The sequence below is a fragment of the Schistocerca serialis genome, chromosome 7 (assembly GCF_023864345.2).
Source record: "Schistocerca serialis cubense isolate TAMUIC-IGC-003099 chromosome 7, iqSchSeri2.2, whole genome shotgun sequence".
In the NCBI taxonomy this organism is placed as follows: domain Eukaryota; kingdom Metazoa; phylum Arthropoda; class Insecta; order Orthoptera; family Acrididae; genus Schistocerca; species Schistocerca serialis.
The window spans coordinates 267,039,924-267,053,359 of record NC_064644.1 but is presented as its reverse complement, the minus strand read 5'-3'; the positions used below and the strand labels follow the sequence as shown (position 1 = coordinate 267,053,359).

Sequence of the window (13,436 nt, the reverse complement as noted above, 5' to 3'; positions counted from 1 at the left end):
CTTCTGAGGTCATCAGTCTCCTAGATCTTAGAACTACTTAAACCTAACTAACCGAAGGACATCACACACATCCATGCCCGAGGCAGGATTCGAACCTGCGACCGTAGCGGTAGCGACTGTAGCGCCTAGAACCGCTCGGCCAACATTTTACATCTATAATTACTAAGTGCTTGGAAAAATGAAAATGTATACTAACTATGCCCTTTAGAGTAAAATGGTTCAAATGGCTCTGCGCACTATGGGACTTAACATCTGATGTCATCAGTCCCCTAGAACTCACACCTACTTAAAACTAACTAACCTAAGGACATCACACACATCCATGCCTGAGGCAGGATTCGAACCTGCGACCATAGCAGTCGCGCGGTTCCGGACTGTAGCGCCTAGAACCTTTAGAGTAAAATTTCAGTTTTAAAGCTTTAGACCAGTCTTTAAAAAATTGTTTATCTAATGCTCTGGGTAATTTTAGATCGTGTCAGAAGGATATCAGCTGTTATTAACAAGTAAAAACAGTTTTCATTCAGAACTGCTGATTTACGTTGGTATATCAGGCTATTTGTATCGACATGGAAATGATCAATGTAAATCCCTGTTGTCAGAAGCTCTCTTCACAGCCAACGCAACTGAAAGATAATCTCAAGCCTAAGAGCTCGCAGAAAATTGAAAAGACAACTGAAATAATAACTAGAAATAACAGAGGCAATAAAACTGTTACTTTTATTACAAAAAATGCATGTAGGTGAAGCAGCAATCATTTGTAACAAAAGTGATAAGTGATAGAAATCCATTTCAGACCTTAACACATAAATATGACAGCACCAAACTGTTTCTGAAATTCGATTTTCATCTTTCGGAAGATATTTCGCACGTAAACGTGGTGATGGCTGTTGAATGAACCGTGATGGGAGAGCGATATAGATAGATCTGGTAAAAATTTATCCTGACTGTAATTACGCCGTATCGTCTATAAACAGATAAGCTGCAACGCTAAGCGCTCTCGCCCTATAAAGACTCAAAGCATTGCAGACTGTTTCAGTTGTAATCTCTTTTTCATCTGTAACTAACTTTTCTCAGTATTTACATTTCTTAAAAATAAAGATACTTTCTGTAAAGTGTGTTCGTAAGCCAGTGCTGATATTTTCGAACACTACCTTAATGGCAGTTATTACTGTTTATTTTCTCAGTCTTATTCACTTGTTTTGTTGTAATCTATACTGAACGTGTTTCACATATTCTTCGTATCATCAGACGACACATGCCGACACCCAGGCCTGTCTCCACAAAGTACTACAGCCTAGTTGTGACAACCGTTCATTGCCACTGTTCCAGACCATTCAGCGTGACATATAAAGCTAGCCAGTATTGTGAAGTCAACAAGCAGCAGCAGCAGATTTAAACCCGACTTTTGTCGTCAAATAGCTGAGCAGCCATGAGATGTACAGCCTGTATTGTCCCGCAGTATCGATGTCGCTGAGCAGCCATGAGATGTACAGCCTGTATTGTCCCGCAGTATCGATGTCCCTGTCACCTCTACTATTATGAGGTTCTGAACCTCTGGCCACCAATTGAGCATCCAGGGGCCAGACTTTCCCCTTACGTGGCAGCCACGACATTGGTGTCCAGTCAGCACTAATACTTGTGTACTGCGCAGGAGCCCACACACATGCTGAACGACATATTCAGTTTGCTCGCCACCCATGCTAGTAGCTTTGAGGTTCAATTTTTGTAAACAAACAATAATAAAAATGTTCTTGAGTCTACGAGGGACATTCGATAAATAATGGAACTGTGCCATGCGCCCGCGTTTCATTTCGCGTAATTCCCGCGGATATGGAATGCCTCTGGCCGCAAGAGCTTGCCTGTAAAGGGCAAGTCGGAAGAGAAGGTAGTTGAGGGCTGCGACGACCTGGAGATAAGGGGAGAGTGTGACACGGGTGGCGAAGAGCGAAAGTGAGGCGGCTCGTTGTTGTGGCCAAAGGTCTGCGGTGCTCCTTTCGCAATAAGAGTTGTGCTTTCGCTCACTGCAGGTTTGGTTGGACCGAGGGTTGGTCGCAGCCGTGAACATTGCTCGTTAACAGCTACATCTGCAGAACGCACAGAAATCGGCGTGTCCTCTGCTATTGAAGTTACAAGCAGTTTGTGTCCTTTGTGGTGCCAGGTTGAAGTCCGGTTTGACCTTCGCAAGTACTGGACGCGGTGGCGTCTGCTGGATGTTACCCGTGGGTTTCCGACTAATCTTCGTTACATCCTTCTCTCGGTGCTCTCTGAGCAAACGTTTGTCAATGGGCGATGACTTTTACGAGAAATAATGGTGAGCATCCGATTACTGTGCACGTCGCTTGGTGTCGCGTGGTGGCTGTTTTGACTCCGTATCCTGGTTGCCCGTTGTTATGAATATAAATGTGATATTTATGAAGAATTTGCCTTGTACTACTTGAGTTCAGTTCAGTTATTATGTGTGGATTTGTGGCTGTCACTATTCCAAACTGATTTTAGAAGCTAAGGTTATAGAATGCAGATGTAATTCTTCTAATTTAAGAATTGTACTTCATAGTCAGTTAAAACTGTTTAATCTAGTTACCTTATTTCTGAGGCATGTCTATAGTTACCTGTTGGCTACTGTCACGAGCTCGAGCTGTTTACTAAACTGTTTGCATCTACCAAAAAAAAAGTAACCTCCAGAAAAATGTTATGCCTCAGTAGTCAAGTCAATGTTTCCTGCATAAGCCTTGGTACTTTTCTGCATTTGTGGTGCGTTTAATTTTTACTAAATAATCAACGACTTGTTTAGGTGGTACAGGATAGGTGATTGTATCTATAGTTAATTGTGGTCTAGTTAAATATGCTTGTGTACCATGACTGAAATTTTTAATGAAGGTTTCTACTTCTGTGGTAGAGGTAACCGCCGTCCTATTTTACTAGAGAAGGCGGAATTATTGCTACTGGCGTTGTCTCTGCCCCCGCCTCTATCATAATGAATCTGAACCAAATTTGTCAGTTATTTTGACTATTCGAAGGCAATGGCGTTTTGATAATTACTGGCAATAGCCGATGATTGATATTCGTGACATATTCATTCGAGCGTATGTTTTGCTGTTTGTAATGTAAAGGTAGTTTTACTTCGTATTATAATGTTTACTAAAAGGAAGCGATTTTATATTGTTGACGTTTTGAGATGTTTGCTATCAGCTGTGTTATTGAAATTTAGTCTTTTCCATTCCAGAGGCAATTTGTTAATGCTATTGTCGGATATTTGCTTTTTAAAAATAAATTCAATAGTGTTTTTAGAAACATTAATAAATACATTATGGCTTAGTACCTTTCCACTCAACACCAGCTCTCTACCGCATTTCAGGAACACTTTCTTTTCTGAAAGCAGGTTGTCTTTATTCAGATTCCAATACACCTTATTCTTCCCCACTGTTTTGGCTACAAAAGCCTATTTTTCAACATACTCGTAATCTCCGTTCAGTGTCACTGCCTTACACCGCCTTACCGGGCAGGTATTGTGAGTGTGGGGTTGATCTGAGATTCTGTTATTCTGCGCAACGGATTAATCTGAGATGTACACTTTACCCTGTGGCTCCTGAAAGATTCTATTTCCACCCCCATACTACTACAGAATTCAGACAGACGCTCCTAAAGTTCTAAAGAGAAATGCCTGAAAAACTTTCAGCAATAAATACCTTCTGGAGTCATCCGCTGTAAGGAAATGACACAAAAATTCACAAAATTTCTTACTTAACTAGTGGGATACTTGGGTACTGGAGTAGTGCTAGTTAGTGTAAGAAAAACATGAAACTAACGAAAATTATTATTTATTTTGCAAAAATTCTGAGAAATCACAATGGCACTTTTATTTATGAATTGAACAAGTTATATCCTGGTTCTTTTCGGAATGTGAATTTACCGCTCAAGGATAGGATTCGCTAATGAAATTTCTATACAAAGATTTTTATTGACTTGGCAGAATGGCTGAGAGGTGCGCCTACTCAACTTGAATAATTATCATTTAGAATATTGCTAGGTACGGTCAAGGCTGTCACGTGTTAAATGCAGTGAAGTGTACTGTTGTGGAGGAAATATGGGGATCGCAATAGCTGTAACGCACAATACTGTAAGCTGCGATGACTGCTGTCTGCGCCGCTCGCTGCTGACAAATAAGATAACTCTCGTTCTATCAGGACTGACCTTAGCCAATCAAACTCTTCCTACGCCTTGATGAAGTCAAGGATTCCTATTCGCCCCTAGTCTAACTATTGGCGTGGTACACCGGTCAGATAACCAGTCTACCGCGATACCACTCAAAAATTCGCTCGCAGGCGTTTAACTATAACTCTGTCCGTTCACACCACACAATAAGTGTGTCGGCCAACACAGTGAACAACGCTTAATCGCAAGGACTCAATATAGAGTCGCACTTCGATTCGCTCTCGACAGAGGTACTCTCCCAGTCAAGTACTGAGGAGAGACTTGTTCCTCACTCCAAGAGCGACAACAGTAAGGGGCCTCTCCACGCCAGACGTGAAGGGGTATATCTTTCGGTCTCTTCCATTACTCCTTCAGCTCAAGGCTTAAGGAATATCGTCTGCCAATCAGCATTGTACTTCTAAAACGGGAGAACGATGTTTCGTTTAGGGCGACCAATCCGGAAACCTGTAGTATCGGCGTTTGGCGTTTGCTGTCTCCCTGTGAAAACCCTCTGAAACTGCGTGCTATGTATAAAGAATGCGTAGGCTGGCTGCTCTCACACAATGTACCAGAATTTGCTTTAAAGCCAAACATGGGGTCGTTCCTCCTTTCCCTCGGGCGAATGCTGTCCACTCCACGGGCGTCCACTGACCGACGTAGATGGGTTGGGACTGGCCTTCTGGCATGCGGTTGCCTCTCTCGAACTAAAAGCTCCTGTGACCGTATGTATGTGTGGATGCCAGCCTAGATTATTTCAACCAAGGTGCGCACTTGCGATTTATTAGTTATCTGCGTTTCGTTTACATGAATTCATACAACATTGACTTTATCTTATCGAATTTTGGTTCGAATGAAGCGTCTTGATGTGCGGAATATGATTGTGAGGGCTGAATATGTAAGCAATGAAGGTCAGGACACCACGACGTCTTACATATCTCCCTCCTTCTGACAAAATTTTTGTCTGGTGTTTGTCAATGCCAAGGAAAACATTGACAAAGTCAGGCAAAAATTGTTCTTTTAGATTTTCCAATTAACTTCTCTCAGCCATTCTTAACAATTTTTTTTTCTAATGCTTTCTTTATAGCTATTGTTTCTATTTTTTAATTCTACAATTTATGTTTCTGTTAGGCAAATATAGACTTTAAAATGGTTGTTATTTTTTGTTGTTCCAGTACGTGTCTCTGTTTTTCTTTTTCATTTCCAAAAATTGTTTTTGCACTACTAATTTTTTCTAAACTCGTTAGTGTACAGTGTATCATGTTTTAGTGTGGTTATATCTTTTTTTTAGTTAAGCTTGCGTAAATGTACGCAAAAGCTTTGTTGTGTTACTTTGTTTCATTTATTTAGGCATTATCTTTTTCTTTGTGTTACTGTTTTTTTTGTTTTTTGGTATTTTTTTTAAGAATGAAGGAGTGTTTCCTCTTAATTGTATCCTCAGTATTAATATCATTACCCCAAAAAGGTGTTTTTGAATGTTACTTAAAGAAGAAAATTCCTGCACAAATTCTTTTCTAATTTTACATATAAAAGAAATAAATAGACTTTCCATGAGTTTATGAGATTATATAATTATACTAAGTTTCTTTACAATAGGTTTTAAGGTATCTATAAATTGTGGACTTTATATGCATAATAAAATAATTATGTTTACAAAAAAAGAAAAAATATTTTTACAAATATATCATTTTCTTAACTCTACATTTGTGTTATATCAGTCTTTTCCTTTTTTGCTGCATCAGTTTCTGTGCTCGACGATCCCCACTGAAATACTGGAAGGCGTCGACTCATTTGTATGGGTGTCACAAATCATGAGAGAAGCACTCTAGCATGCGATGCCGGATCTTACATGTTGACATTGTCATCATGGAGTGGTACTTTTAACCAATGATGATGACTGCATAAACAGTAATGTCTTGGTACTCCTTTGCTGTCACACCTAGGACAGTATGGCAGTTCGATGATTGTATTTGATTACCAATGATCGTCACCCAATATTGTGCTGTGACATCTTGGTACTTCACACCTGGTTCGGTATGGTGATTTGATGATGTGGTAGGGAGAATACTGTTCATTTTGCTGAATCTATTTCTAGATAATGTTGGTTGGTACTACTTAATATTCTGTATGCCATTCGCTTGTATTTGTTTGACGATTCAAGGTTTATTTTTGGAGAGGTGGTTGTAGTAGTTGCCATGCCTCAAAGTTCATGGAAAGACGTTTGTAGCAATTTGCTTTATAGGATAGGAGAGAAAGATATCTTGCTGTCTTCTGCCCTTCTTCATCTTGCATCTTCTGTTCTTCTCTTCCTTCTTGCATTCTTCTGTTCTTCTTGGGCTAGGAATATGTGAATTTTAGTGTAGGAGTGGTATAGGATTTGTAGGATCTGACTGCCTTTCCAACTGTTACTTGATGAGTTTGTAGATCTTAGCAATTTTTTGTACCTTCATTGTCGTCTCGTCATATTATGATTCTCCCCAAGCTCTTCTGTTGTGTAGCAGCGTCTTGACATATGAAATGTCCGTGCTATGCGTTGTCCTCCTGAAGTCCAACTTGGTTGTAACCTGCATTTCCAGTGTGGCGTTGGTCTTCATGTTGTTGTTATTGCAATAAGTGCTTTCTCAACATGTCTGTACCCTCTCCGTCGCTATCTCGAAGCATCTGGTGTTAAGGGAGCTGGTGACTGGTGTTGGTGGCGATGTCCCTCTGATGCGTTGAAATATATACAATTTTTGTTTTACATATATTTGTTATTTACAAAAAAACTCTGATTTTATATAATGCAAAAATTTTCTGATAGTTGCAAAAATTATATATATATATATATATATATATATATATGATTTCTTTTCTTTATTCTAATTATGTCCTTCCACTTCTTCATTCTTTTAATTGTTGTGTACCATTCACCATTCATTGTTTGTGTGCATATTGTAGTGTACTTGATACTACAAGAGATTGTTAGTGTGTATTCTGTCTCTTTTTCTTTTAATTAATGAGTTAATTTGTTGATTCGTAATTTATTTTTTGATTTAGTGGTTAGTACACGATTTGCGATTGCCCCTCTGTCTGTTTCCTTTTCTTCTCTTTTGTCATTTCTTTCATTCACATTCTTTTAGGTGGCTCACGTGGTAGATGCCAATACTTTTACCTGTTTTTGGGTTCGTTAGCTGTACGGAATTTTCGTGAGCGATCCTGGAAATTATCATTGGCCCTTTATAGATTGCAAAAAATTTTCTGCATTTATTTTGACTCTTATGTGAAAGGTAATGAGTTTTTACGAATACCTTTTGGCCCAGTGTAAAGCGTTTCTTTGTGGCAGATTTGTCTTGAGTGATTTTACATCTCATTGCTGCTGAGCGAATGTTTTGTAGGGCAGAAGCGACGATTTGTCTATGTTGCTTTCGGGGAATAAGTGGAAATTTCATGATTTCTTTTATTTTTTATGGTGGATCTATATTCTTTAATACTGTAATTGGTGGCTAAGTCGTGGTACTATGTGGTGTCTCATTAATTACCTCTTGCAAATCTCGTAGATGTAGGTCCCAAATACAATGGTTCTTTCCACAAAACAGTCTACAAAGTGTTCCCAAATCTTTCATGGTACGTTCAGCCGGATTTCCACTTGGTTTATATTTGGAAATAAAGGTAGGTTTGGTTTTTAATTTGTCTAATGTGTTTTTCCAAAGCACTGATCTGTATTGGGGCCCATTATCTGAGATGATTCTTTTCACTCTCCCAACTTGTTGTATAAAGTCCTTTTGAAGTGCTTTACTAATCGTAAATCCAGTGGCTTTCTTTAAGGGTGTAAGTGTAGTGTATTTTGATGCTAGTTCGATTACAACAAATGTGTAAGTGAAGCCTTTCCTTGTTCAAGGAATTGGACCATAAATATCCGTTGCAGCAATCTGTCTTAATTTATCAGGGATAACTGGAAACATTGGGGGTCTGGTCTGATATGTCACTTGCTTTGACTGTATGCATTTTTTACAACTTTTAAGAACGCGTCGAATACGTCGTTCCATGTTTGGGAAGTGTACTGTTTGTTTCATTTTTAGATAGCGTTTCTTGGGTCCAAAATGTCCACTGCTAAAGTGAGTGTACCAAATGTATTTCTTAATAAGTTCGTCAGGGATAAGTTCGTTGTGAAGTATCATTATTACATTTGAAAAATAGGATATTATCCTTTATTATGTAATTTTTTCTAATTTCTGTGTTGGTTTTATCGGTAAGTTGGTGTTTGATCTTGAGGAGGGTCTGACCTTTGTTTGGTTCGTCAGATAAATTTTTGAAAGCATTTGTGATAAAATTTTCGAATGGTACGTTTTTTAGATAATGTAGTCCGTTCTTGATCTTCAATGTTGATTTTCTGGTCCTCTGACATTCTCTGTGGATAACGAGACAAAGCATCGGCCAGAATATTTTCAGGTCCTGGTATGTATCTGATTGAAAAGTCATACTCCCGCAGTATTTGCATCCATCTTGCCAAACGTCCGTGGGTTAATTTGGAGGAGATTAAAGACTCTAATGCTTTATGGTCTGTGTATACTTGTTTTTCTGCCAAATAGAAAACGTTGAAATTTTTGAAATGCCCATACTGTGGCTAGAGCTTCTAATTCTGTTATGGAATAATTCTTTTCTGCTTTCGGTGGTACTCTGCTTGCAAAGGCTATTGTTTTATGTATTTTCTTACCGTTTTCCTCAATTTGTTGAAATAGTACCGCCCTTAGCCCGGTCTTTGCACTATCAGTTACTAGACAGAACTCCTCACTTAAATCTGAGTGTGATAAAATTGAAGCATTATTCAATGCCTCCTTCAACTTATGAAATTCTTCATCTGCTTGTTTATCCCATGTCCAGGCTGTGTTTTTTCCTTTCAGTGCACAAAGTCTCGGTCCTGCAAGTATGTCTATCCATAGCCCGGTCTTTGCACTATCAGTTACTAGACAGAACTCCTCACTTAAATCTGAGTGTGATAAAATTGAAGCATTATTCAATGCCTCCTTCAACTTATGAAATTCTTCATCTGCTTGTTTATCCCATGTCCAGGCTGTGTTTTTTCCTTTCAGTGCACAAAGTCTCAGTCCTGCAAGTATGTCTATCCATATAAATTTTTTGTAAAAATTTATCTACCCCAAGAATCCCCTTAAACTTTTCTTGTTGTAGGAAGTGGGAATATTACGAATAGCGTCTATCTTCTTCTCGTCTGGCGTTATACCTTTTGCAGATATGTCCTAAAATTTTAATTTCTGATTTTCCAAAATGCGATTTAGTAATGTTGACGGTGACCCCATGTTTTTTCATAATTTGTAGGAAATTATCCAGTATATAATTATGTCCTGCCGAAGTTGCCTCCGCCACAAGAACGTCGTCTACATAGCAAGTAATTTTCTGAAGTATGTCGAGATTCAGTATAGAATTCAGACCGCGAATAAAGGCAGCTGACGAAATTTTGAGGCCAAACAGTAAACGTTTGAATTGGTAGCAACGACCAAAGACAATAAAGGCTGTGTATTTTCGACATGAAGGCTCCAATTCTATTTGCCAAAAACTTGAACGCAAATAGGGATGTAAAAAAATTTGTACTCCATGAAACTTCTGAATCAACTCTTCCAATTTCTCTGGTCTATCTGTTTCCGATATTATAATTGTTTTTACTTGTCTTGAATCGAGCACCAAACGTATGCTCCCATCCTTCTTACTTACAACGTGTTAGGGTGAATTATATGGTGACTTGGCGGGTTCAGTTATAAATGATGACTAACTGAAACCCTCAGCTGCCGACAGGTGTTGTTGATATACCTCGATGTGGACAGCTGAAAATGTGTGCCCCGACCGGGACTCGAACCCGGGATCTTCTGCTTACATGGCAGACGCTCTATCCATCTGAGCCACCGAGGCCACAGATGAATAGCGCGACTGCAGGGACTTATCCCTTTCACGCCCCCCGTGAGACTCACATTCCCAACTGTCCACAATTCTAAATATGTAATGTACCTCGAGTCCCGGTCGGGGCACACATTTTCAGCTGTCCACATCGAGGTATATCAACAACACCTGTCGGCAGCTGAGGGTTACAGTTAGTCATCATTTATTCCAGGGAAAAGCGGCACGGTCAACAACAGTAATCTGTTGTTTCGAGAACAGTTACTGTCTTCATATATATAGGGTTCAATTATGTCATCACCCAACATTTTTCTGATTTCAAGAAATACTTGTTCTCGATAACTATATGGTATGGAATAAGGTGGAACACAGAAAGGTTTATGATCTTTGACCTCAAATTGGTATTGAAAATCTTTAATGCTAACTGTCTTTGGTGCAAATATCTCCGCATGTGATCTCAATATGCCTTCTAAATTTTTTTTTTATCGTGGAGTGAAATATCATCTATTTCCTCTATCTTCTTACTAATTTCTTGATGAATTTCTTCTATTATTTTGGGTGGGAGTGGGTCAAGGTTTTCCTCAAACTTATATCTAGGGTGTCTCTCCTCCTCTATTTCATTCCCTTCTTGACTTAAATGTAATTGCTTTACTTTTCCCTGTTCTTTTTCATCGTTCAAAGTTTGAATAAAATATAGTATTACATCGTCTACTCTTACGAAGCCTTGTGGTATGCAAATGTGAACCTTACACCGATTATCACATCATCCATAAGTTTTGGTATGATTATAAAATTGTTTTCAAATTCGTAACCTTGGCTATTGAATGAAAGACGTGTTTCGTATTTCACCTCTGTTGCATTTTTTCCTAAGGCTCCAAAAACTCTTATCCTTTTTGTCCTTAAAATCGGTAATTCATTCTCTCTATTTCACCTTTCAAATAAGCTTTCTGATATAGCCGTCACTTGACTCCCACTATCTATGATTGCTTGTGTCGTGATTTCACCAATGTTTATCTTTAATATGGGCTGTATAATTGTGGATGTTACGATTTCCTTTTCTTGCGTCAAATCCTCTGATATAGATTCATAGTTTAACCTGTGGATAATTGTACCTTCCCTTTATGTTTGTGTTTGCTTTGGTGTTAACTCCGTGAGCAAAACCGTTTGCGACCTATCCACCTCTTTTCGTCTGTTTTCGAGCTCCTGTCTCTCCTTTTCCTTCATTTCCAAACATTCCCGAATGTACTCTCTCTCTCTATCTCCTCATAGTCACCCATGTTGTATATATTATACGTCTTTTGTGTTCGTGGCGTCTGTGTATTATTTTTATCTAGGATACTCTGCTCTGTTTTATCGCGTTCATTTACTTGCTTCTCGTCAAATATATTGCTAAGTCCGGTTAACAATTCTTCATCGCTTAATTCTTTAATACACGGAAGTGGTGGTTCAAATGGTTCAAATGGCTCTGAGCACTATGGGACTCAACTGCTGAGGTCATTAGTCCCCTAGAACTTAGAACTAGTTAAACCTAACTAACCTAAGGACTTCACAAACATCCATGCCCGAGGCAGGATTCGAACCTGCGACCGTAGCGGTCTTGCGGTTCCAGACTGCAGCGCCTTTAACCGCACGGCCACTTCGACCGGCGGAAGTGGTGGCAGTTCATCCTCGCTTTCAGAATTTTCCCATTCTATGCTGTTTTCCCAGGCTATGTAGCGTAATTCAAGTGTATCTGGTACTGACTCTTTATCGGAAATTTTCGTTAAGTCCTTGTTTGTCTGAATTTTCGCTGTTTTCAGTTTTTTCTAATTTTGATATAGCTACTTCCAAAATATGAATGTCCCTTTTTGAGTGTGTTAATGAATGGACGTCAGTTTGCCTAACCTCTTCCGGATTTTCCCGTCAATCTTTAAGTTTTTCAGGATTTGGTGGCCTAATTTCTACTTCTGGTTTCCCTTTGCTGTGTTGTTCTTGTCTTTGTGGACCATAATTTCCTAGGTAATTATTCGCGCCCTGGACTCACCAGTTGCTGTTTCTAACATCGTGACCTCTTTCAAAGTACCCTTCACCGTTGGCTTTTTGATTCGTAAATCCATATCCGGCACTGTATGAGTGCCCATTACCGTTCCTATTTCGGTACCAATTATTCTGTTTATCGTTTCTATGCCAATTGTCTCCATTGTGCCACTGTCCTTGTCTGTTAAATTGCCTGAAATTATTAGTGTTAGGATTACGATTATTATTATTGGAATATTCGTTCCTAGTCCTCTCCTTTTGCTGTTCCCTTTCCTTTCTTTTTTCTTTCACCTTGTCTTCTTTAAACATAAATTCAAGTTCCCTTAAAACCTCTTTGAATTCTTCGGTATTTTCATTTTTTCCTACTGATTTGATACTTTACCGGTAATTACATTCTACACAGACGTATCAGCTCTCCGTTACTGTATGGTTTGTCTAGGCATGATTATTTTTGTCCATTGTATCAAAGAATTTTATCACGCTTTTCTCTCCTGAGTTTTCATATGGTGTCATCTGAAGTAACTCGTATTTAATTTTGTTTTGCAGCTCCTTGGACCAATATCTTTCGAGAAATGCTGTTCTGAACTATAGGTAAGACGTACAGGTAGCCGCGATCTTTTGCATCATCTCTGCTACTGTCCCTGACATGTGTGCACAAATGAAGTCAAGTTTGTGAGCTACGCTTCAGTGGTTTGGTAAGCCTACTTGAAACTGGTCGATGAATGTGCGTGCACGCAAGCTACCGCCTTCTTCCTTGAAATGTTGAAATTTTCTAACTGTAAGGAAGTGTTCTGTATCATATCTACTCATAAATCCGGTTTGTGGCTGATTCATAGACTCAAATAATCTGCCACTGCTTGTGTCGTCGTGTTTATTCTATGGTAATGTACGGCCTGTCTGCCTATTCTCAATTTCCTGACTAATATCCGCGTCATGTCGTATCATTGGTGAACAAAAGTGTTGTTCGTGTGTTTCTACTCTCGTCGTTCGTGGTACAGTACCTGTGCTGCTATTAATGTGTGTCGTTGGATTTACTGGTTCAATTGCCTGTCTTTCGATTGGTATCGGCTGCATGTATGTGTTCCGTTTTTCTAGATACTGTGCCTGGTCCTGTGGCATGCCATGTATTGCTTTAATCGGGGTTTTTTGTTTCGATTTCTGCGCGAGTGTTACGTTTTGCCTTGGTTCTACTTGAACTTTCTTAGACAGCGCGTGTTCGTGTACTGAATTAATGCTTGACGCGTCAGTTGTTTCGCTACAGGTGTAATCGGTCTCGATCTTTTCTTCGATAGTTCGTATCAGCTCTGTTCGTAGCTTTTCAAACAGATCTTTGTTTTTAAGTTCTA

General features: G+C 39.2%; 1 non-coding gene across 1 annotated transcript; it reads right to left on the bottom strand.

Annotated features, from left to right (window-relative positions):
• Nucleotides 1-10,015: 10,015 nt before the first annotated feature.
• Trnat-ugu (transfer RNA threonine (anticodon UGU)) lies at nucleotides 10,016-10,089 on the bottom strand. Its single transcript has one exon. It is a non-coding gene; the product is annotated as a tRNA-Thr (tRNA).
• Nucleotides 10,090-13,436: the final 3,347 nt, after the last annotated feature.